The sequence below is a fragment of the Xenopus tropicalis genome, chromosome 8 (genome assembly GCF_000004195.4).
Source record: "Xenopus tropicalis strain Nigerian chromosome 8, UCB_Xtro_10.0, whole genome shotgun sequence".
Taxonomy (NCBI): domain Eukaryota; kingdom Metazoa; phylum Chordata; class Amphibia; order Anura; family Pipidae; genus Xenopus; species Xenopus tropicalis.
Genome location: NC_030684.2, coordinates 118,505,200 through 118,525,006, shown reverse-complemented (window position 1 = coordinate 118,525,006; position 19,807 = coordinate 118,505,200). Strand labels below are relative to the sequence as shown.

The following is a 19,807-nucleotide window of genomic DNA, read 5'->3' as shown; positions in this document are numbered from 1 at the left end:
TTGGGGGAGCCAAGGCTGAATGTGGATTGAATAAATGTTAATTAACCAGGCAGGAGATGGACTCAATATACATTCAGGAGAAACAACATAACATCTAGTATCAAAGGTGCCTCATGTTGATTAAATGATACATTGCAATTAGTGTAATGTGTAACAATTGATATATACTTGCAGAATCCTGTTGTTGAACTGCAACACACATTCCAAAAGCAGAAGCATAAAATACCCTATAGATCCTCAGTATTTTCTTATCTCTTTTTGGCTTGTACTTGTTAATAACATTTCAAAACACTGTTAAGCAATGCAATTCTGTGTGTTTTACCATCAACCAAAAATGCAAATGTATTTCATCCCTTTTAATATCAGCAACACCTGAAATCAAAATGCTGCAGGGCTCATTTTGTACAGGGGTTTGTAGGTAGGTAATTTTTCGTTGTATTTGGAGTACAACTGTCTGTGCATGGAGTGTTACATACTGGAAGGGTCAGATATTTTCTGCTGGAATTATAAGGCTCCCTTGTGCTTGTCAGTGCAAATGCAAGTTGCGGTCTCTAAAAGAAGCAGCACTAAGTAGTTTTCCAGCACTTGCTCACAGAGCCTTGTCTGATCAGCCTGTCAGTTGAACAATAGGCAGCTTATCAAGATACGAGCTCTCACTGACACCTCTTTGCTGCCTGGACTGAGAGGGTCTCCTTGTCTTTCTGCTGATGCCAGAGTTTTGCTGAACACATTTGGACTTTATGAATTGGCTTATACAGTAAGGTAAGTTGCTATGGGCCATTAAAACACTGTTTTGAATGTATGTGTTAATAACATGTAGTATGGGCTATACTGTCAATTTAACTTTCTCTGCCAAAAACTCATCATCTGCAATCAGCAGCATATTTCCTGGGTAGTTTCATCTTGCATCACAGGTGCCTCATGTGGATTTAATTATATATTGTAATGAGTGCAATGTGTAACAATTGATATATATTTGCAGATTATTAGTCAGGCCACGCAGCCTGTAGCTTTCCAACTGTTGTAGAACTGCAACTCACACCCCCAACAGCAGAGGGCTAGGATTCTGGTTACTAGTTCAATAAAATACTTTATACATCCTTGTTGAATGTAATTTGCCTTAGAACAGTAAAGGATACATAGATAAATTCTAACAAATGTAGACATTTCTGTCCGTCAGTTTTTCCAGGCAACATTGATAGAAATTTGTTGCCACTCTGTGAAGAGGAAAATCCTGCAGACAGGGATTCAAGCCTTGTTTTTCTTCATACAAACAATTTTATGTACAAGGGGTTTTATTGTGCTTATGGAGAAGTGTGTAAAGTACATTTATTGCATATCTTATCCTGAATGCTTGGGATCTAGGATTTATGTACTTTAGATCAGTACCATACCTTGGAACTGTAGCAATGTCAGTTTTACACCAGTGTGAGCTGTCCCCATTACCAATCTACTACATTGAACCTGAGGCATTGTTTAGGAGAATAGACACAGAGCTTAATCCTAACTAGGAGACAATTACATTAGGAGACTGGGACCAGATACCTAGCCGGTGGCACAGACAATGTTCTATTCTCATTTGCATAATGCGTTCTAATCTATTTAACAGTTTAAAATAGTCTGGCATAAGGACAATTATAGTCTAAGTCTAGCAAAAACAATTAGGGTGACATTTGGAATGTCTTCTTTTATTCTTCCCTGGGTACCCATGGAACTATAGCATGGTATTGCTAATACATAAGTACAGTTCCCCTCTCAAAATACTGTACAGAATGACATTGATTACAAATTGCCTGTAAAGTAGCTGACTTGAATAACCCTATAATAGAAAAGTCATTTGAGATGTTCTCAATAAAAATTGAGGCAGACACTAAGAAACTTGCTGACCAAATTGCCTCACAAAATACCCTAATCTCAGAATTGGATGTGAGAGTTTCCTTATTCAGCCTATGTCACAGTGGCTTCCCAAAGCCCTTGGTAGCTAGAATGACATCCCCTGAAATAAAATTGAGCGGGCACACAGAACTGGTCAATTTACTGAACATAATAAGCAAATATAGTTTTAGTACATTTCTTGGACTGTGCTGATAAACTCAAAATCCTCTTGACTAAGTGCAAACATCTGGACTTTTCATAGGCCAATACTAAATTCCTAATTTTCCAAGACTCTTCTGTGGCGAAGACAAAACTTCTGCAAGCCCTGCTAGTTTTGTAAAAAACTGAATTTATGGAAATATATGGCTTAGTATCTACTAAACTACAAAACCTTCTTGGTATAGAAAAAAATCTCAGCCTTTTATGAAACATCTCAGAATCTTTCTACCTGCTGATCTGAACAGACTATACTATATGAATTTTCCTTTCATGAATAAAAAGATTATAAAATTTTGCAAGAGATGTAAAGATGTACCTCTAAACTTAAAAGGTAGTTAATTTTCTACAAAATACTTGCTTTTTCTAAAATGTAATTATCCTATGATAAAACTGACTTTGCATTTGCAAGATCAAATTATTGGATTCTGGTGTCACAAAATTCACATGGAATGACAAGTCTCCTAATATTTACTTTATCGAAACCCAAAACAAGTCCAAAAACTAGGCGTTGTCTGGCAGACCCTGATTATAGATCATTCATTTGTCAGCCCTAACTCCGATATATTATTGGATGGTTCTCTGTATCCAGCAAATACACCGATCCATTATTGACGAGAATACTAAAATAATGTACTAGAAGAACTGCACCATCCATGGAAAATCTAAATATTAAACAGTTTGATAAATTGATACTCACTCAAACTTACGTAAAACATTTCTGCCCTACTACTTTAGTAAAGCTTTAGTTCTCCTTTAATATACTGTGGGCAAAAGATTTAGATCCTAAACCGTAAGCACAGTTAATGGGCATATACCTACAGGATTGGCATTTAGTTAGCAGTCAGAAGTATCAATGTTAAGTTTTATGTGTAGAGACCCACTGCTCAGACTGTGGAGCTAACATTTTTTTTCTTGTGTTTGTGTGGAATGAAGAAATATTTATTCTTTTAAAAAAAATGTATGTAAATTTTTTTTAAAAAAAAGCTTTAGTCTAGAGCAATGCTGTCCAACTGGTGGCTGTAAATCTACTTTTTGTGGCCCACAACGGTTAGTAGAAAAAGCAATCTTATTACCTTATTAAAGATTGGTATGTTGTGAATGGTGTCAAAGCTGAACCGGTATTAAAAAAACAAAAACCAAAAAAAAAAAAACATTTAATTGAGAGTAAGGGTTTTTTTCAACACCTTGAGTGTCACTAAGATCTGCCTGCACTGTAACCTTTCACACCTCCATGGCACCAGCAGTGTGTTCTTAAATGCCATGGTGAGTGGTGGGGTATAGATCCGCTATACGTATCATCATGAGCCTGTCTGTAAATGGATTGCTTCAAATAGTATGTGTATTGTCTTGATTTTAGTCCTTAATGTGTTGAGTATTGACTGCCTTCTTTTTCCTGTGGGTGGAATCTGATTGGGTTAAATAGTTGGGAGGGGGGGGTCTGTAAGGTGTTGTATTTATTATAAGGGAAGGGTTTTTTTTTTTCTTTTTGGTGGGTTACTAATGCTGGGTATTATTATGATATCAATGCTGCCATGTGATATAGGGGATAACTGTGCTAATTTATGGCAGGGGAAGCCGATATTACTGTATTAAAGCTTGTGGGTCAGTCCCATTTGATGTTAAATGTTACTGTCTTTTAATTGTGCATGGTAAATACCACTTAGTGTTATAAATTATACAAACCGGATTCCAAAAAAAGTTGGGACACTAAACAAATTGTGAATAAAAACTGAACGCAATGATGCGGAGGTGCCAACTTCTAATATTTTATTCAGAATAGAACATAAATCACGGAACAAAAGTTTAAACTGAGAAAATGTACCATTTTAAGGGAAAAATATGTTGATTCAGAATTTCATGGTGTCAACAAATCCCAAAAAAGTTGGGACAAGTAGCAATAAGAGGCTGGAAAAAGTAAATTTGAGCATAACGAAGAGCTGGAAGACCAAATAACACTAATTAGGTCAATTGGCAACCTGATTGGGTATAAAAAGAGCTTCTCAGAGTGGCAGTGTCTCTCAGAAGCCAAGATGGGTAGAGGATCACCAATTCCCACAATGTTGCACAGAAAGATAGTGGAGCAATATCAGAAAGGTGTTACCCAGCAAAAAATTTTTGCATCTATCATCATCAACTGTGCATAACATCATCCGAAGATTCAGAGAATCTGGAACAATCTCTGTGCGTAAGGGTCAAGGCCGTAAAACCATACTGGATGCCTGTGATCTCCGGGCCCTTAAACGACACTGCACCACAAACAGGAATGCTACTGTAAAGGAAATCACGGAATGGGCTCAGGAATACTTCCAGAAACCATTGTCAGTGAACACAACCCACCGTGCCATCCGCCGTTGCCAGCTGAAACTCTACAGTGCAAAGAAGAAGCCATTTCTAAGCAAGATCCACAAGCTCAGGCGTTTTCACTGGGCCAGGGATCATTTAAAATGGAGTGTGGCAAAATGGAAGACTGTTCTGTGGTCAGACGAGTCACGATTCGAAGTTCTTTTTGGAAATCTGGGACGCCATGTCATCCGGACCAAAGAGGACATGGACAACCCAAGTTGTTATCAACGCTCAGTTCAGAAGCCTGCATCTCTAATGGTATGGGGTTGCATGAGTGCGTATGGCATGGGCAGCTTGCATGTCTGGAAAGGCAGCATCAATGCAGAAAAATATATTCAGGTTCTAGAACAACATATGCTCCCATCCAGATGTCATCTCTTTCAGGGAAGACCCTGCATTTTTCAACAAGATAATGCCAGACCACATTCTGCATCAATCACAACATCATGGCTGCGTAGGAGAAGGATCCGGGTACTGAAATGGCCAGTCTGCAGTCCAGATCTTTCACCTATAGAGAACATTTGGCGCATCATAAAGAGGAAGGTGCGACAAAGAAGGCCCAAGACGATTGAACAGTTAGAGGCCTGTATTAGACAAGAATGGGAGAGCATTCCTATTCCTAAACTTGAGAAACTGGTCTCCTCGGTCCCCAGACGTCTGTTGAGTGTTGTTAGAAGAAGGGGAGATGCCACGCAGTGGTGAAAATGGCCTTGTCCCAACTTTTTTGCGATTTGTTGACACTATGAAATTCTGCATCAACATATTTTTCCCTTAAAATGGTACATTTTCTCAGTTTAAACTTTTGTTCCGTGATTTATGTTCTATTCTGAATAAAATATTAGAAGTTGGCACCTCCACATCATTGCGTTCAGTTTTTATTCACAATTTGTTTAGTGTCCCAACTTTTTTGGAATCCGGTTTGTAGTAGTGTTCCTGAAGCAAACGCACCAATTTTACCAGTGCAGGGCAACAGTAAATTTATATTTTTATTACTTTCATTTTTGGTGTTACTGTTCCTTTAAAGTGGACATGGTCTCAAAATTGGGTATGGTTTTAGAAATCGGAGTAGTTAACACTGACTCCCATTACTGGCTTTTTAACATATAGGCCAGAAAAATTGCAGCCCTCGGTACAAAAGAACTTGCTCATTTATAAGTGTAGAACTGGTGTACTGGGAGAAATACTGGTTATACGTGGCACTAGGAGGTTCCGATGCCATGTGTCTGAACAGAAGCAGCGTGCTTTAGTGTTAGGTTATGACCATTTGGGCCTACCAGATAACCTAACACTCACAGGGCCAGATTAACTTAACTTATCTTTTTCACTTTCATAAGTGCAAAAGTTAGTTTCTGAATTAAAGAGCATTTAGTTAAACCTTCATCTGGAGTGAAAAACAAAAACCTGTTGATTTTTATATATATATATATATATATATATATATATATATATATATATATATATATATATATATATATATATATATATATATATATATATATATATATATAATTTATTTATTTATTTTGTCTGTGTGTAATATTTTAGTGATGAGTGTTCATTAATGGTAAACCTACATTTTTTTCAACGTTTGTAGTAGATTATGGATGTGCAGCGACATCTAGTGGAACTTTTGTCAAATCTTTTTATACAGTAGCTAGGATCATGTTATTCTGGATGTTCCAATTTGAAAATGTTTGTTCCATTTTATTTATATGTGTAATTTACGACATGTATAATTTATTTGTAAGGGGAATGATGACTAGTGTATGTGTTTACAAAGAAATATTGGGTTTTTTTTTTTGCTGGTAATTAGTTAATAAATGTTATGTAGTAGAAATAATCATGGTTTACAAAATTTGTAGTAAGATTATATACATTTAGAGATTGAGTGTATGTCAAATAATAGCATATGTAAATGTATAATTAAGTTTCTGTATGTTTGTATTGTAAGAGATGCAATGGATGAAATTATTGTTCACTGTATTTTTACAAGTGTTTAAGGTGATACATAATTAGCACTGCAGGTAAGTTTGATTTAGGCACTTAGGGGAGGGGGTTGGACAGGTGTTGGGGGCCCCTGGGGGGTGTGAAGGTGGTAGGGGCCCTTTGGGGGGGGGTGCAGGGGCCTTTGAGGCAGAAGATTTATTGAAATACTATAGAACTGAGTATCTTTCATGTTTATGTTGGGAAGAGTTTTTCCAAAATAAACCTGTGTTTTTGCCAGAAGATGTGGTGTCCCTTTCTGTATGCTCCAGATGCTCTGCTTACTTGTGTAATTGTTACTTGTGTGGTTTAAAAACAGCATTATTGAGCTAGTTGCTTGGTAAAATGTATGTAAAAGTGATACTGACATGAAAAATTTTTTGTTCAAAATAAAGTTGTACTTGTTTATGCTGTCTAATGTTTTTTTTTAAAAAGTGTTCTTCTAGTCAGTTGTAAGAGAATTTACCATTTTCTTGCGAATTGCTATTGATTGTTTTACAGCCTAAAGTGATGCATTCCTGACTGTTAGCTGAATAGATCACACACAGCCTCCAATCCTTTGCTGTTTATAGTCAGAGTTCACATTTGTGGTCTGTTATAGACATTTGCCTGTTTAAATCTTTACAGCAGCGTCAACTAGGAATATTCCATTTCAGATTGAGCCAAGCAGCAAGATTTATAGTTTAGCAGAGTACTATTAGTATCTGCATCATGTGTGGTAAATACATGTATCTGAAAATCCTGTTTGTGTACGTGTACATTTTAACAGATTTATTTAGAACAAGTGGGACATTTGTCATTGCTGTAGGTTGAAGTTAGAAAGGGTAGTAGAATTGAAATTGAATTCATGGGTGCTGACTTTAATCACCAATAGCTTTTTCCAGATAAGCTGCTATAATGATTTAGACATTTAAAATAATTTTTTAACTTTTTGCTGTTAGTATTACAGGAATATTGTGCTGAGTAATGTAAAGAATATTTTAAGACTACTGGTTGTGCTGTGGAAAAATCTTAAAATAAAACCAAGTTTCTGATATTTACTGTGTTAAATCTGTTAGTTCATTTAACAAACTATAACTTTGGGTTGTATTTTAAAAGTTTCAGAGTCTCTGATAATAGTGTATTAATAGTTAGTGACTCTTTGTTGAAACCAAAAGCAAAACACAGATAAACCAATCCGTTATGTACTTTGAAAATATCTGCTATACGTAAGCTCACCGAGTACATTTAATCTCATTATTATACTATTGTTTAGCAGTAGACAGAACAACTGCACAAGAACCATACTTGACTAAATGGGAAGAAGATTTATCAGTCACAGTCCTAGAACAGAACTCGTTAAATATATGAAACACAGCTAGTAAAACTTCAGTTTGTGTAGTCTTTAGTGAAAGAGCATAGAAAAATATCTTTAGATGGTACTACACCCCATCATGTATTAGCAGACTGAGTAAATCTCTGGGTCTATCATCTGGCTGTAAAGGATGTGGAGAACAAGCATCATTGATACACACATGGTGGACATCCCAAAGTAGCTGATGAATTCTGGCAGATGGTTGCAACACTGCTCTCCGAGGTCCAACGATGCACTATAGAACCAACACCAAAAACATTCTTGCCAGGAATGAAAATGAGAGCCGTACAATCTAAGAATAGCAGAAACTAGTCACATACAATTTGAGAGCAGCAAGGTAACTACTAGCAGCCAATTGGAAATGCCTCCATATTCCAGGATTGCAAACATTAATTACAAAAATAAATTGGATTTATGGAATCATTAGATTTAGAGATAAACTTTGGCAAAGAACCTACAAGGGGGAAATGAAGTGGTATCCATGGGCCAAGTACTTAGCGAGCCAGCAGATTGGAACTAATGACACATCCTGAGACATCTAATATAAAGGAGCTAAGGAGGTGGTAAATATTAGCTGGATTCGCTATCTAAGCACATGTGAATCCCAACCTAACCCTCTCTTTTCTCTTTCCCCTTTACTTTTTACTTGCCTTTTCTCTCTTTTTTTCTGTTTAAAGCAAAATTATAATTTGTCTATACAAAGAAACACTTGTTGGAAAATGTGCAACAATTGTAGCAGTTAATATGATTAAGAATAATGTTGTTGTTTTAATATGTACTATGATTGTACCCTGTTAAATGATGATAAATCAACATTTTGTATCACTGATTTTATATAATAATAAAGAGAGGAAATGTATTTGTTGTAGTAATGGTCATGAATGAACTAAAACACAATTCTACACAATGACACTCCAGGAAAGATTGGGGGTCAAGGTTACCAATTGATATTGCTTGTTGTATTGTTTCCTTCAGTATATGAAAAGTTGTATCGATTGTGTACGCAAACATTTATTTATGTAGGAGTGCTTTGTTATATTGTACTGTTGGGAGACTAGTATTGTATGATGCCTGCTGTGGAGGTTGAGGAAGTATAAAATTAATATTAAAGCAATTCATAAATTAAAAATTATAGTCCAGTTATTAATGAAATTTAGTTAGTAATGAATATATTGTCCAAAAGTGTTTTGTTGTAATGTGTTGTCAATACATCTTATGATGAGAAACTGATGAAAGTATGTTGTACTGGATTTATTTATTTGAAACACTAAGAAATAGGAGTAACATAGTATAAAATATTGTTTATATATTATTTTTATATTAATAATAAACTGGGTCTCCCTGCATTCTTTTTGGTAATTTGTGGATATTTCATAATAAGGGTAGAATATAATATGATTGGAACTTAGGGAGAGGAAAAACATGATTTAGTATTTTTTACAGTTTTAATATATTTTTGAAGTTTGCATTTGAAAAGTTTATTTAAAACAAAAAAAAAAATTTGAATATGATTTGAAAAGATTCACCCCGATACAAATGGGAAGAATGCGTAAAGGCTTATCCTCAAATTTTTTTTTACAAGTGAAAGATAAATTTTATATAGTGAAAAGTTAGATTCAATTTTTTTTTTATTATGTTATTAACTGGCCATTACTCTTTACGAACGTCGTCGTCGCCGCCGCAAAGGAAAAATGTAAATGTTGGCTTCTGGGAGAGTGGTGAAGTTGCTGTTGCGGTGCTGAGTGGTCGTCGGCTGCAGCCCGCAAAGAGACCAGAGCCAGAGAAGGGCTGTAGAAGATATCCGAGATGCTGTAATGTGGGGGCTTGTGTGTGAGGTGGGGGTTGGGGTTTTGGGGGGAGGATAGTGTAGGTGCAGGAGGAAGCGTTATGGCCCCTCTCTCTCCCCATGGAGGTAGAGCAAGCGAGGATCTGGGCCCGTCGGTGCGTGCGCAATTCGGGTTATCGCTTCTCGGCCTTTTGGCTAAGATCAAGTGTAGTATCTGTTCTTATCAGTTTAATATCTGATACGTCCCCTATCTGGGGACCATATATTAAATGGATTTTTGGAACAGGGAGATGGAAGAAGAGCTTGCTCTGTCCACTCCACGCATCGACCTGGTATTGCAGTACCTCCAGGACCGGTGCACCTCTCTTATCCAGTTTGAAAAATCAGAACAAGCTCGAATCTGCAGCAGCAGCACAACAAGTGCAAAGAAACAGCAGCAACAAGCAGCCCAAGGAAGGGGAAAAAAGAACTTTGCAAGACTTTGCAGGAGACAGTTTGCTGTTAATGTCGTCATCCGCCCGTTGTTTGGTGTGATGCCCTTTCAGCCGGGACTCGTTGCAGGAGCTCGTTGTGTGCTTGATTGTGTGCGCCAGAAAGAGGCGGGGCTATGTAAATGTTGGCTTCTGGGAGAGTGGTGAAGTTGCTGTTGCGGTGCTGAGTGGTCGTCGGCTGCAGCCCGCAAAGAGACCAGAGCCAGAGAAGGGCTGTAGAAGATATCCGAGATGCTGTAATGTGGGGGCTTGTGTGTGAGGTGGGGGTTGGGGTTTTGGGGGGAGGATAGTGTAGGTGCAGGAGGAAGCGTTATGGCCCCTCTCTCTCCCCATGGAGGTAGAGCAAGCGAGGATCTGGGCCCGTCGGTGCGTGCGCAATTCGGGTTATCGCTTCTCGGCCTTTTGGCTAAGATCAAGTGTAGTATCTGTTCTTATCAGTTTAATATCTGATACGTCCCCTATCTGGGGACCATATATTAAATGGATTTTTGGAACAGGGAGATGGAAGAAGAGCTTGCTCTGTCCACTCCACGCATCGACCTGGTATTGCAGTACCTCCAGGACCGGTGCACCTCTCTTATCCAGTTTGAAAAATCAGAACAAGCTCGAATCTGCAGCAGCAGCACAACAAGTGCAAAGAAACAGCAGCAACAAGCAGCCCAAGGAAGGGGAAAAAAGAACTTTGCAAGACTTTGCAGGAGACAGTTTGCTGTTAATGTCGTCATCCGCCCGTTGTTTGGTGTGATGCCCTTTCAGCCGGGACTCGTTGCAGGAGCTCGTTGTGTGCTTGATTGTGTGCGCCAGAAAGAGGCGGGGCTATGTAAATGTTGGCTTCTGGGAGAGTGGTGAAGTTGCTGTTGCGGTGCTGAGTGGTCGTCGGCTGCAGCCCGCAAAGAGACCAGAGCCAGAGAAGGGCTGTAGAAGATATCCGAGATGCTGTAATGTGGGGGCTTGTGTGTGAGGTGGGGTTGGGGTTTTGGGGGGAGGATAGTGTAGGTGCAGGAGGAAGCGTTATGGCCCCTCTCTCTCCCCATGGAGGTAGAGCAAGCGAGGATCTGGGCCCGTCGGTGCGTGCGCAATTCGGGTTATCGCTTCTCGGCCTTTTGGCTAAGATCAAGTGTAGTATCTGTTCTTATCAGTTTAATATCTGATACGTCCCCTATCTGGGGACCATATATTAAATGGATTTTTGGAACAGGGAGATGGAAGAAGAGCTTGCTCTGTCCACTCCACGCATCGACCTGGTATTGCAGTACCTCCAGGACCGGTGCACCTCTCTTATCCAGTTTGAAAAATCAGAACAAGCTCGAATCTGCAGCAGCAGCACAACAAGTGCAAAGAAACAGCAGCAACAAGCAGCCCAAGGAAGGGGAAAAAAGAACTTTGCAAGACTTTGCAGGAGACAGTTTGCTGTTAATGTCGTCATCCGCCCGTTGTTTGGTGTGATGCCCTTTCAGCCGGGACTCGTTGCAGGAGCTCGTTGTGTGCTTGATTGTGTGCGCCAGAAAGAGGCGGGGGCTATGTAAATGTTGGCTTCTGGGAGAGTGGTGAAGTTGCTGTTGCGGTGCTGAGTGGTCGTCGGCTGCAGCCCGCAAAGAGACCAGAGCCAGAGAAGGGCTGTAGAAGATATCCGAGATGCTGTAATGTGGGGGCTTGTGTGTGAGGTGGGGGTTGGGGTTTTGGGGGGAGGATAGTGTAGGTGCAGGAGGAAGCGTTATGGCCCCTCTCTCTCCCCATGGAGGTAGAGCAAGCGAGGATCTGGGCCCGTCGGTGCGTGCGCAATTCGGGTTATCGCTTCTCGGCCTTTTGGCTAAGATCAAGTGTAGTATCTGTTCTTATCAGTTTAATATCTGATACGTCCCCTATCTGGGGACCATATATTAAATGGATTTTTGGAACAGGGAGATGGAAGAAGAGCTTGCTCTGTCCACTCCACGCATCGACCTGGTATTGCAGTACCTCCAGGACCGGTGCACCTCTCTTATCCAGTTTGAAAAATCAGAACAAGCTCGAATCTGCAGCAGCAGCACAACAAGTGCAAAGAAACAGCAGCAACAAGCAGCCCAAGGAAGGGGAAAAAAGAACTTTGCAAGACTTTGGCAGGAGACAGTTTGCTGTTAATGTCGTCATCCGCCCGTTGTTTGGTGTGATGCCCTTTCAGCCGGGACTCGTTGCAGGAGCTCGTTGTGTGCTTGATTGTGTGCGCCAGAAAGAGGCGGGGCTATGTAAATGTTGGCTTCTGGGAGAGTGGTGAAGTTGCTGTTGCGGTGCTGAGTGGTCGTCGGCTGCAGCCCGCAAAGAGACCAGAGCCAGAGAAGGGCTGTAGAAGATATCCGAGATGCTGTAATGTGGGGGCTTGTGTGTGAGGTGGGGGTTGGGGTTTTGGGGGGAGGATAGTGTAGGTGCAGGAGGAAGCGTTATGGCCCCTCTCTCTCCCCATGGAGGTAGAGCAAGCGAGGATCTGGGCCCGTCGGTGCGTGCGCAATTCGGGTTATCGCTTCTCGGCCTTTTGGCTAAGATCAAGTGTAGTATCTGTTCTTATCAGTTTAATATCTGATACGTCCCCTATCTGGGGACCATATATTAAATGGATTTTTGGAACAGGGAGATGGAAGAAGAGCTTGCTCTGTCCACTCCACGCATCGACCTGGTATTGCAGTACCTCCAGGACCGGTGCACCTCTCTTATCCAGTTTGAAAAATCAGAACAAGCTCGAATCTGCAGCAGCAGCACAACAAGTGCAAAGAAACAGCAGCAACAAGCAGCCCAAGGAAGGGGAAAAAAGAACTTTGCAAGACTTTGCAGGAGACAGTTTGCTGTTAATGTCGTCATCCGCCCGTTGTTTGGTGTGATGCCCTTTCAGCCGGGACTCGTTGCAGGAGCTCGTTGTGTGCTTGATTGTGTGCGCCAGAAAGAGGCGGGGCTATGTAAATGTTGGCTTCTGGGAGAGTGGTGAAGTTGCTGTTGCGGTGCTGAGTGGTCGTCGGCTGCAGCCCGCAAAGAGACCAGAGCCAGAGAAGGGCTGTAGAAGATATCCGAGATGCTGTAATGTGGGGGCTTGTGTGTGAGGTGGGGGTTGGGGTTTTGGGGGGAGGATAGTGTAGGTGCAGGAGGAAGCGTTATGGCCCCTCTCTCTCCCCATGGAGGTAGAGCAAGCGAGGATCTGGGCCCGTCGGTGCGTGCGCAATTCGGGTTATCGCTTCTCGGCCTTTTGGCTAAGATCAAGTGTAGTATCTGTTCTTATCAGTTTAATATCTGATACGTCCCCTATCTGGGGACCATATATTAAATGGATTTTTGGAACAGGGAGATGGAAGAAGAGCTTGCTCTGTCCACTCCACGCATCGACCTGGTATTGCAGTACCTCCAGGACCGGTGCACCTCTCTTATCCAGTTTGAAAAATCAGAACAAGCTCGAATCTGCAGCAGCAGCACAACAAGTGCAAAGAAACAGCAGCAACAAGCAGCCCAAGGAAGGGGAAAAAAGAACTTTGCAAGACTTTGCAGGAGACAGTTTGCTGTTAATGTCGTCATCCGCCCGTTGTTTGGTGTGATGCCCTTTCAGCCGGGACTCGTTGCAGGAGCTCGTTGTGTGCTTGATTGTGTGCGCCAGAAAGAGGCGGGGCTATGTAAATGTTGGCTTCTGGGAGAGTGGTGAAGTTGCTGTTGCGGTGCTGAGTGGTCGTCGGCTGCAGCCCGCAAAGAGACCAGAGCCAGAGAAGGGCTGTAGAAGATATCCGAGATGCTGTAATGTGGGGGCTTGTGTGTGAGGTGGGGGTTGGGGTTTTGGGGGGAGGATAGTGTAGGTGCAGGAGGAAGCGTTATGGCCCCTCTCTCTCCCATGGAGGTAGAGCAAGCGAGGATCTGGGCCCGTCGGTGCGTGCGCAATTCGGGTTATCGCTTCTCGGCCTTTTGGCTAAGATCAAGTGTAGTATCTGTTCTTATCAGTTTAATATCTGATACGTCCCCTATCTGGGGACCATATATTAAATGGATTTTTGGAACAGGGAGATGGAAGAAGAGCTTGCTCTGTCCACTCCACGCATCGACCTGGTATTGCAGTACCTCCAGGACCGGTGCACCTCTCTTATCCAGTTTGAAAAATCAGAACAAGCTCGAATCTGCAGCAGCAGCACAACAAGTGCAAAGAAACAGCAGCAACAAGCAGCCCAAGGAAGGGGAAAAAAGAACTTTGCAAGACTTTGCAGGAGACAGTTTGCTGTTAATGTCGTCATCCGCCCGTTGTTTGGTGTGATGCCCTTTCAGCCGGGACTCGTTGCAGGAGCTCGTTGTGTGCTTGATTGTGTGCGCCAGAAAGAGGCGGGGCTATGTAAATGTTGGCTTCTGGGAGAGTGGTGAAGTTGCTGTTGCGGTGCTGAGTGGTCGTCGGCTGCAGCCCGCAAAGAGACCAGAGCCAGAGAAGGGCTGTAGAAGATATCCGAGATGCTGTAATGTGGGGGCTTGTGTGTGAGGTGGGGGTTGGGGTTTTGGGGGGAGGATAGTGTAGGTGCAGGAGGAAGCGTTATGGCCCCTCTCTCTCCCCATGGAGGTAGAGCAAGCGAGGATCTGGGCCCGTCGGTGCGTGCGCAATTCGGGTTATCGCTTCTCGGCCTTTTGGCTAAGATCAAGTGTAGTATCTGTTCTTATCAGTTTAATATCTGATACGTCCCCTATCTGGGGACCATATATTAAATGGATTTTTGGAACAGGGAGATGGAAGAAGAGCTTGCTCTGTCCACTCCACGCATCGACCTGGTATTGCAGTACCTCCAGGACCGGTGCACCTCTCTTATCCAGTTTGAAAAATCAGAACAAGCTCGAATCTGCAGCAGCAGCACAACAAGTGCAAAGAAACAGCAGCAACAAGCAGCCCAAGGAAGGGGAAAAAAGAACTTTGCAAGACTTTGCAGGAGACAGTTTGCTGTTAATGTCGTCATCCGCCCGTTGTTTGGTGTGATGCCCTTTCAGCCGGGACTCGTTGCAGGAGCTCGTTGTGTGCTTGATTGTGTGCGCCAGAAAGAGGCGGGGCTATGTAAATGTTGGCTTCTGGGAGAGTGGTGAAGTTGCTGTTGCGGTGCTGAGTGGTCGTCGGCTGCAGCCCGCAAAGAGACCAGAGCCAGAGAAGGGCTGTAGAAGATATCCGAGATGCTGTAATGTGGGGGCTTGTGTGTGAGGTGGGGGTTGGGGTTTTGGGGGGAGGATAGTGTAGGTGCAGGAGGAAGCGTTATGGCCCCTCTCTCTCCCCATGGAGGTAGAGCAAGCGAGGATCTGGGCCCGTCGGTGCGTGCGCAATTCGGGTTATCGCTTCTTCGGCCTTTTGGCTAAGATCAAGTGTAGTATCTGTTCTTATCAGTTTAATATCTGATACGTCCCCTATCTGGGGACCATATATTAAATGGATTTTTGGAACAGGGAGATGGAAGAAGAGCTTGCTCTGTCCACTCCACGCATCGACCTGGTATTGCAGTAACCTCCAGGACCGGTGCACCTCTCTTATCCAGTTTGAAAAATCAGAACAAGCTCGAATCTGCAGCAGCAGCACAACAAGTGCAAAGAAACAGCAGCAACAAGCAGCCCAAGGAAGGGGAAAAAAGAACTTTGCAAGACTTTGCAGGAGACAGTTTGCTGTTAATGTCGTCATCCGCCCGTTGTTTGGTGTGATGCCCTTTCAGCCGGGACTCGTTGGCAGGAGCTCGTTGTGTGCTTGATTGTGTGCGCCAGAAAAGAGGCGGGGCTATGTAAATGTTGGCTTCTGGAGAGTGGTGAAGTTGCTGTTGCGGTGCTGAGTGGTCGTCGGCTGCAGCCCGCAAAGAGACCAGAGCCAGAGAAGGGCTGTAGAAGATATCCGAGATGCTGTAATTGTGGGGGCTTGTGTGTGAGGTGGGGGTTGGGGTTTTGGGGGGAGGATAGTGTAGGTGCAGGAGGAAGCGTTATGGCCCCTCTCTCTCCCCATGGAGGTAGAGGCAAGCGAGGATCTGGGCCCGTCGGTGCGTGCGCAATTCGGTTATCGCTTCTCGGCCTTTTGGCTAAGATCAGTGTAGTATCTGTTCTTATCAGTTTAATATCTGATACGTCCCCTATCTGGGGACCATATATTAAATGGATTTTTGGAACAGGGAGATGGAAGAAGAGCTTGCTCTGTCCACTCCACGCATCGACCTGGTATTGCAGTACGCTCCAGGACCGGTGCACCTCTCTTATCCAGTTTGAAAAATCAGAACAAGCTCGAATTCTGCGCAGCAGCACAACAAGTGCAAAGAAACAGCAGCAACAAGCCAGCCCAAGGAAGGGGAAAAAAGACTTGCAAGACTTTGCAGGGAGACAGTTTGCTGTTAATGTCGTCATCCGCCCGTTGTTTGGTGTGATGCCCTTTCAGCCGGGACTCGTTGCAGGGAGCTCGTTGTGTGCTTGATTGTGTGCGCCAGAAAGAGGCGGGGCTATGTAAATGTTGGCTTCTGGGAGAGTGGTGAAGTTGCTGTTGCGGTGCTGAGTGGTCGTCGGCTGCAGCCCGCAAAGAGACCAGAGCCAGAGAAGGGCTGTAGAAGATATCCGAGATGCTGTAATGTGGGGGCTTGTGTGTGAGGTGGGGGTTGGGGTTTTGGGGGGAGGATAGTGTAGGTGCAGGAGGAAGCGTTATGGCCCCTCTCTCTCCCCATGGAGGTAGAGCAAGCGAGGATCTGGGCCCGTCGGTGCGTGCGCAATTCGGGTTATCGCTTCTCGGCCTTTTGGCTAAGATCAAGTGTAGTATCTGTTCTTATCAGTTTAATATCTGATACGTCCCCTATCTGGGGACCATATATTAAATGGATTTTTGGAACAGGGAGATGGAAGAAGAGCTTGCTCTGTCCACTCCACGCATCGACCTGGTATTGCAGTACCTCCAGGACCGGTGCACCTCTCTTATCCAGTTTGAAAAATCAGAACAAGCTCGAATCTGCAGCAGCAGCACAACAAGTGCAAAGAAACAGCAGCAACAAGCAGCCCAAGGAAGGGGAAAAAAGAACTTTGCAAGACTTTGCAGGAGACAGTTTGCTGTAATGTCGTCATCCGCCCGTTGTTTGTGTGATGCCCTTTCAGCCGGGACTCGTTGCAGGAGCTCGTTGTGTTTGATTGTGTGGCGCGAAAGAGGCGGGGCTATGTAAATGTTGGCTTCTGGGAGAGTGGTGAAGTTGCTGTTGCGGTGCTGAGTGGTCGTCGGCTGCAGCCCGCAAAGAGACAGAGCCAGAGAAGGGCTGTAGAAGATATCCGAGATGCTGTAATGTGGGGCTTGTGTGTGAGGTGGGGGTTGGGGTTTTGGGGAGGATAGTGTAGGTGCAGGAGGAAGCGTTATGGCCCCTCTCTCTCCATGGGAGGTAGAGCAAGCGAGGATCTGGGCCCGTCGGTGCGTGCGCAATTCGGGTTATCGCTTCTCGGCCTTTTGGCTAAGATCAAGTGTAGTATCTGTTCTTATCAGTTTAATATCTGATACGTCCCCTATCTGGGGACCATATATTAAATGGATTTTTGGAACAGGAGATGGAAGAAGAGCTTGCTCTGTCCACTCCACGCATCGACCTGGTATTGCAGTACCTCCAGGACCGTGCACCTCTCTTATCCAGTTTGAAAAAATCAGAACAAGCTCGAATCTGCAGCAGCAGCACAACAAGTGCAAAGAAACAGCAGCAACAAGCAGCCCAAGGAAGGGGAAAAAAGAACTTTGCAAGACTTTGCAGGAGACAGTTTGCTGTTAATGTCGTCATCCGCCCTTGTTTGGTGTGATGCCCTTTCAGCCGGGACTCGTTGCAGGCTCGTTGTGTGCTTGATTGTGTGCGCCAGAAAGAGGCGGGGCTATGTAAATGTTGGCTTCTGGAGAGTGGTGAAGTTGCTGTTGCGGTGCTGATGTCCCGTCGGCTGCAGCCCGCAAAGAGACCAGAGCCAGAGAAGGGCTGTAGAAGATATCCGAGATGCTGTAATGTGGGGGCTTGTGTGTGAGGTGGGGGTTGGGGTTTTTGGGGGAGGATAGTGTAGGTGCAGGAGGAAGCGTTATGGCCCCTCTCTCTCCCCATGGAGGTAGAGCAAGCGAGGATCTGGCCCGTCGGTGCGTGCGCAATTCGGGTTATCGCTTCTCGGCTTTTGGCTAAGATCAAGTGTAGTATCTGTTCTTATCAGTTTAATATCTGATACGTCCCCTATCTGGGGACCATATATTAAATGGATTTTTGGAACAGGGAGATGGAAGAAGAGCTTGCTCTGTCCACTCCACGCATCGACCTGGTATTGCAGTACCTCCAGGACCGGGTGCACCTCTCTTATCCAGTTTGAAAAATCAGAACAAGCTCGAATCTGCAGCAGCAGCACAACAAGTGCAAAGAAACAGCACAACAAGCAGCCCAAGGAAGGGGAAAAAAGAACTTTGCAAGACTTTGCAGGAGACAGTTTGCTGTTAATGTCGTCATCCGCCGTTGTTTGGTTGATGCCCTTTCAGCCGGGACTCGTTGCAGGAGCTCGTTGTGTGCTTGATTGTGTGCGCCAGAAAGAGGCGGGCTATGTAAAGTTGGCTTCTGGAGAGTGGTGAAGTTGCTGTTGCGGTGCTGAGTGGTCGTCGGCTGCAGCCCGCAAAGAGACCCAGAGCCAGAGAAGGGCTGTAGAAGATATCCGAGATGCTGTAATGTGGGGGCTTGTGTGTGAGGTGGGGGGTTGGGGTTTTTGGGGGGAGGATACGTGTAGGTGCAGGAGGAAGCGTTATGGCCCCTCTCTCTCCCCATGGAGGTAGAGCAAGCGAGGATCTGGCCGTCGGTGCGTGCGCAATTCGGGTTATCGCTTCTCGGCCTTTTGGCTAAGATCAAGTGTAGTATCTGTCTTATCAGTTTAATATCTGATACGTCCCCTATCTGGGGACCATATATTAAATGGATTTTTGGAACAGGGGATGGAAGAAAGCTTGCCTGTCCACTCCACGCATCGACCTGGTAATGCAGTACCTCCAGGACCGGTGCACTCTCTTTATCCAGTTTGAAGAAATCAGAACAAGCTCGAATCTGCAGCAGCAGCACAACAAGTGCAAAGAAACAGCAGCAACAAGCAGCCCAAGGAAAGGGGAAAAAGAACTTTGCAAGATTTGCAGGAGACAGTTTGCTGTTAATGTCGTCATCCGCACCGTGTTTGGTGTATGCCTACTTTCAAGCCGGGACTCGTTGCAGAGCTCGTTGTGTGCTTGATTGTGTGCGCCAGAAAGAGCGGGGCTATGTAAATGTTGGCTTCTGGAGAGTGTGAAGTTGCTGTTGCGGTGCTGAGTGGTCGTCGGCTGCAGCCCGCAAAGAGACCAGAGCCAGAGAAGGGCTGTAGAAAGATATCCGAGATGCTGTATGTGGGGGCTTGTGTGTGAGGTGGGGGTTGGGGTTTGGGGGAGGATAGTGTAGGTGCAGGAGGAAGCGTTATGGCCCTCTCTCTCGCCCATGGAGGTAGAGCAAGCGAGGATCTGGGCCGTCGGTGCGTGCGGCAATTCGGGGTTATCGCTTCTCTCGGCTTTTGGCTAAGATCAAGTGTAGTACTTGTTCTTATCAGTTTTAATATCTGATACGTCCCCTATCGTGGGACCATATATAAATGGATTTTTTGGAACAGGAGATGGGAGAGAAGAGCTGCTTCTGTCCACTCCACGCATCGACCTGTATTAGTCCCTCCAGGAACCGGGTGCCACCTCTCTTATCCATTTGAAAAAAAATCAAGAACAAGCTCCGATCTGCAGCAGCAGCACAACAAGTGACAAGAAAAAGG

The 19,807-nt window shown here is 44.1% G+C and overlaps 15 non-coding genes across 15 annotated transcripts; all 15 read left to right on the top strand.

Moving 5' to 3' along the window:
* Nucleotides 1-9,735: 9,735 nt before the first annotated feature.
* LOC116407242 lies at nt 9,736-9,926 on the top strand. Its single transcript, XR_004220203.1, has one exon. It is a non-coding gene; the product is annotated as a U2 spliceosomal RNA (small nuclear RNA).
* Nucleotides 9,927-10,437: 511 nt separating this feature from the next.
* LOC116407241 lies at nt 10,438-10,628 on the top strand. The gene has a single exon (XR_004220202.1). It is a non-coding gene; the product is annotated as a U2 spliceosomal RNA (small nuclear RNA).
* Nucleotides 10,629-11,138: 510 nt separating this feature from the next.
* LOC116407240 lies at nt 11,139-11,329 on the top strand. Its single transcript, XR_004220201.1, has one exon. It is a non-coding gene; the product is annotated as a U2 spliceosomal RNA (small nuclear RNA).
* Nucleotides 11,330-11,841: 512 nt separating this feature from the next.
* LOC116407239 lies at nt 11,842-12,032 on the top strand. Its single transcript, XR_004220200.1, has one exon. It is a non-coding gene; the product is annotated as a U2 spliceosomal RNA (small nuclear RNA).
* Nucleotides 12,033-12,544: 512 nt separating this feature from the next.
* Nucleotides 12,545-12,735, top strand: LOC116407237. Its single transcript, XR_004220198.1, has one exon. It is a non-coding gene; the product is annotated as a U2 spliceosomal RNA (small nuclear RNA).
* Nucleotides 12,736-13,246: 511 nt separating this feature from the next.
* Nucleotides 13,247-13,437, top strand: LOC116407236. The gene has a single exon (XR_004220197.1). It is a non-coding gene; the product is annotated as a U2 spliceosomal RNA (small nuclear RNA).
* Nucleotides 13,438-13,947: 510 nt separating this feature from the next.
* Nucleotides 13,948-14,138, top strand: LOC116407235. The gene has a single exon (XR_004220196.1). It is a non-coding gene; the product is annotated as a U2 spliceosomal RNA (small nuclear RNA).
* Nucleotides 14,139-14,649: 511 nt separating this feature from the next.
* On the top strand, nt 14,650-14,840 carry LOC116407234. The gene has a single exon (XR_004220195.1). It is a non-coding gene; the product is annotated as a U2 spliceosomal RNA (small nuclear RNA).
* A 511-nt stretch (nt 14,841-15,351) lies between these two features.
* Nucleotides 15,352-15,544, top strand: LOC116407267. Its single transcript, XR_004220228.1, has one exon. It is a non-coding gene; the product is annotated as a U2 spliceosomal RNA (small nuclear RNA).
* Nucleotides 15,545-16,057: 513 nt separating this feature from the next.
* LOC116407276 lies at nt 16,058-16,248 on the top strand. Its single transcript, XR_004220237.1, has one exon. It is a non-coding gene; the product is annotated as a U2 spliceosomal RNA (small nuclear RNA).
* Nucleotides 16,249-16,760: 512 nt separating this feature from the next.
* On the top strand, nt 16,761-16,951 carry LOC116407233. The gene has a single exon (XR_004220194.1). It is a non-coding gene; the product is annotated as a U2 spliceosomal RNA (small nuclear RNA).
* Nucleotides 16,952-17,452: 501 nt separating this feature from the next.
* LOC116407277 lies at nt 17,453-17,641 on the top strand. Its single transcript, XR_004220238.1, has one exon. It is a non-coding gene; the product is annotated as a U2 spliceosomal RNA (small nuclear RNA).
* Nucleotides 17,642-18,148: 507 nt separating this feature from the next.
* On the top strand, nt 18,149-18,339 carry LOC116407279. Its single transcript, XR_004220240.1, has one exon. It is a non-coding gene; the product is annotated as a U2 spliceosomal RNA (small nuclear RNA).
* A 507-nt stretch (nt 18,340-18,846) lies between these two features.
* LOC116407290 lies at nt 18,847-19,033 on the top strand. The gene has a single exon (XR_004220250.1). It is a non-coding gene; the product is annotated as a U2 spliceosomal RNA (small nuclear RNA).
* A 508-nt stretch (nt 19,034-19,541) lies between these two features.
* Nucleotides 19,542-19,734, top strand: LOC116407362. Its single transcript, XR_004220293.1, has one exon. It is a non-coding gene; the product is annotated as a U2 spliceosomal RNA (small nuclear RNA).
* Nucleotides 19,735-19,807: the final 73 nt, after the last annotated feature.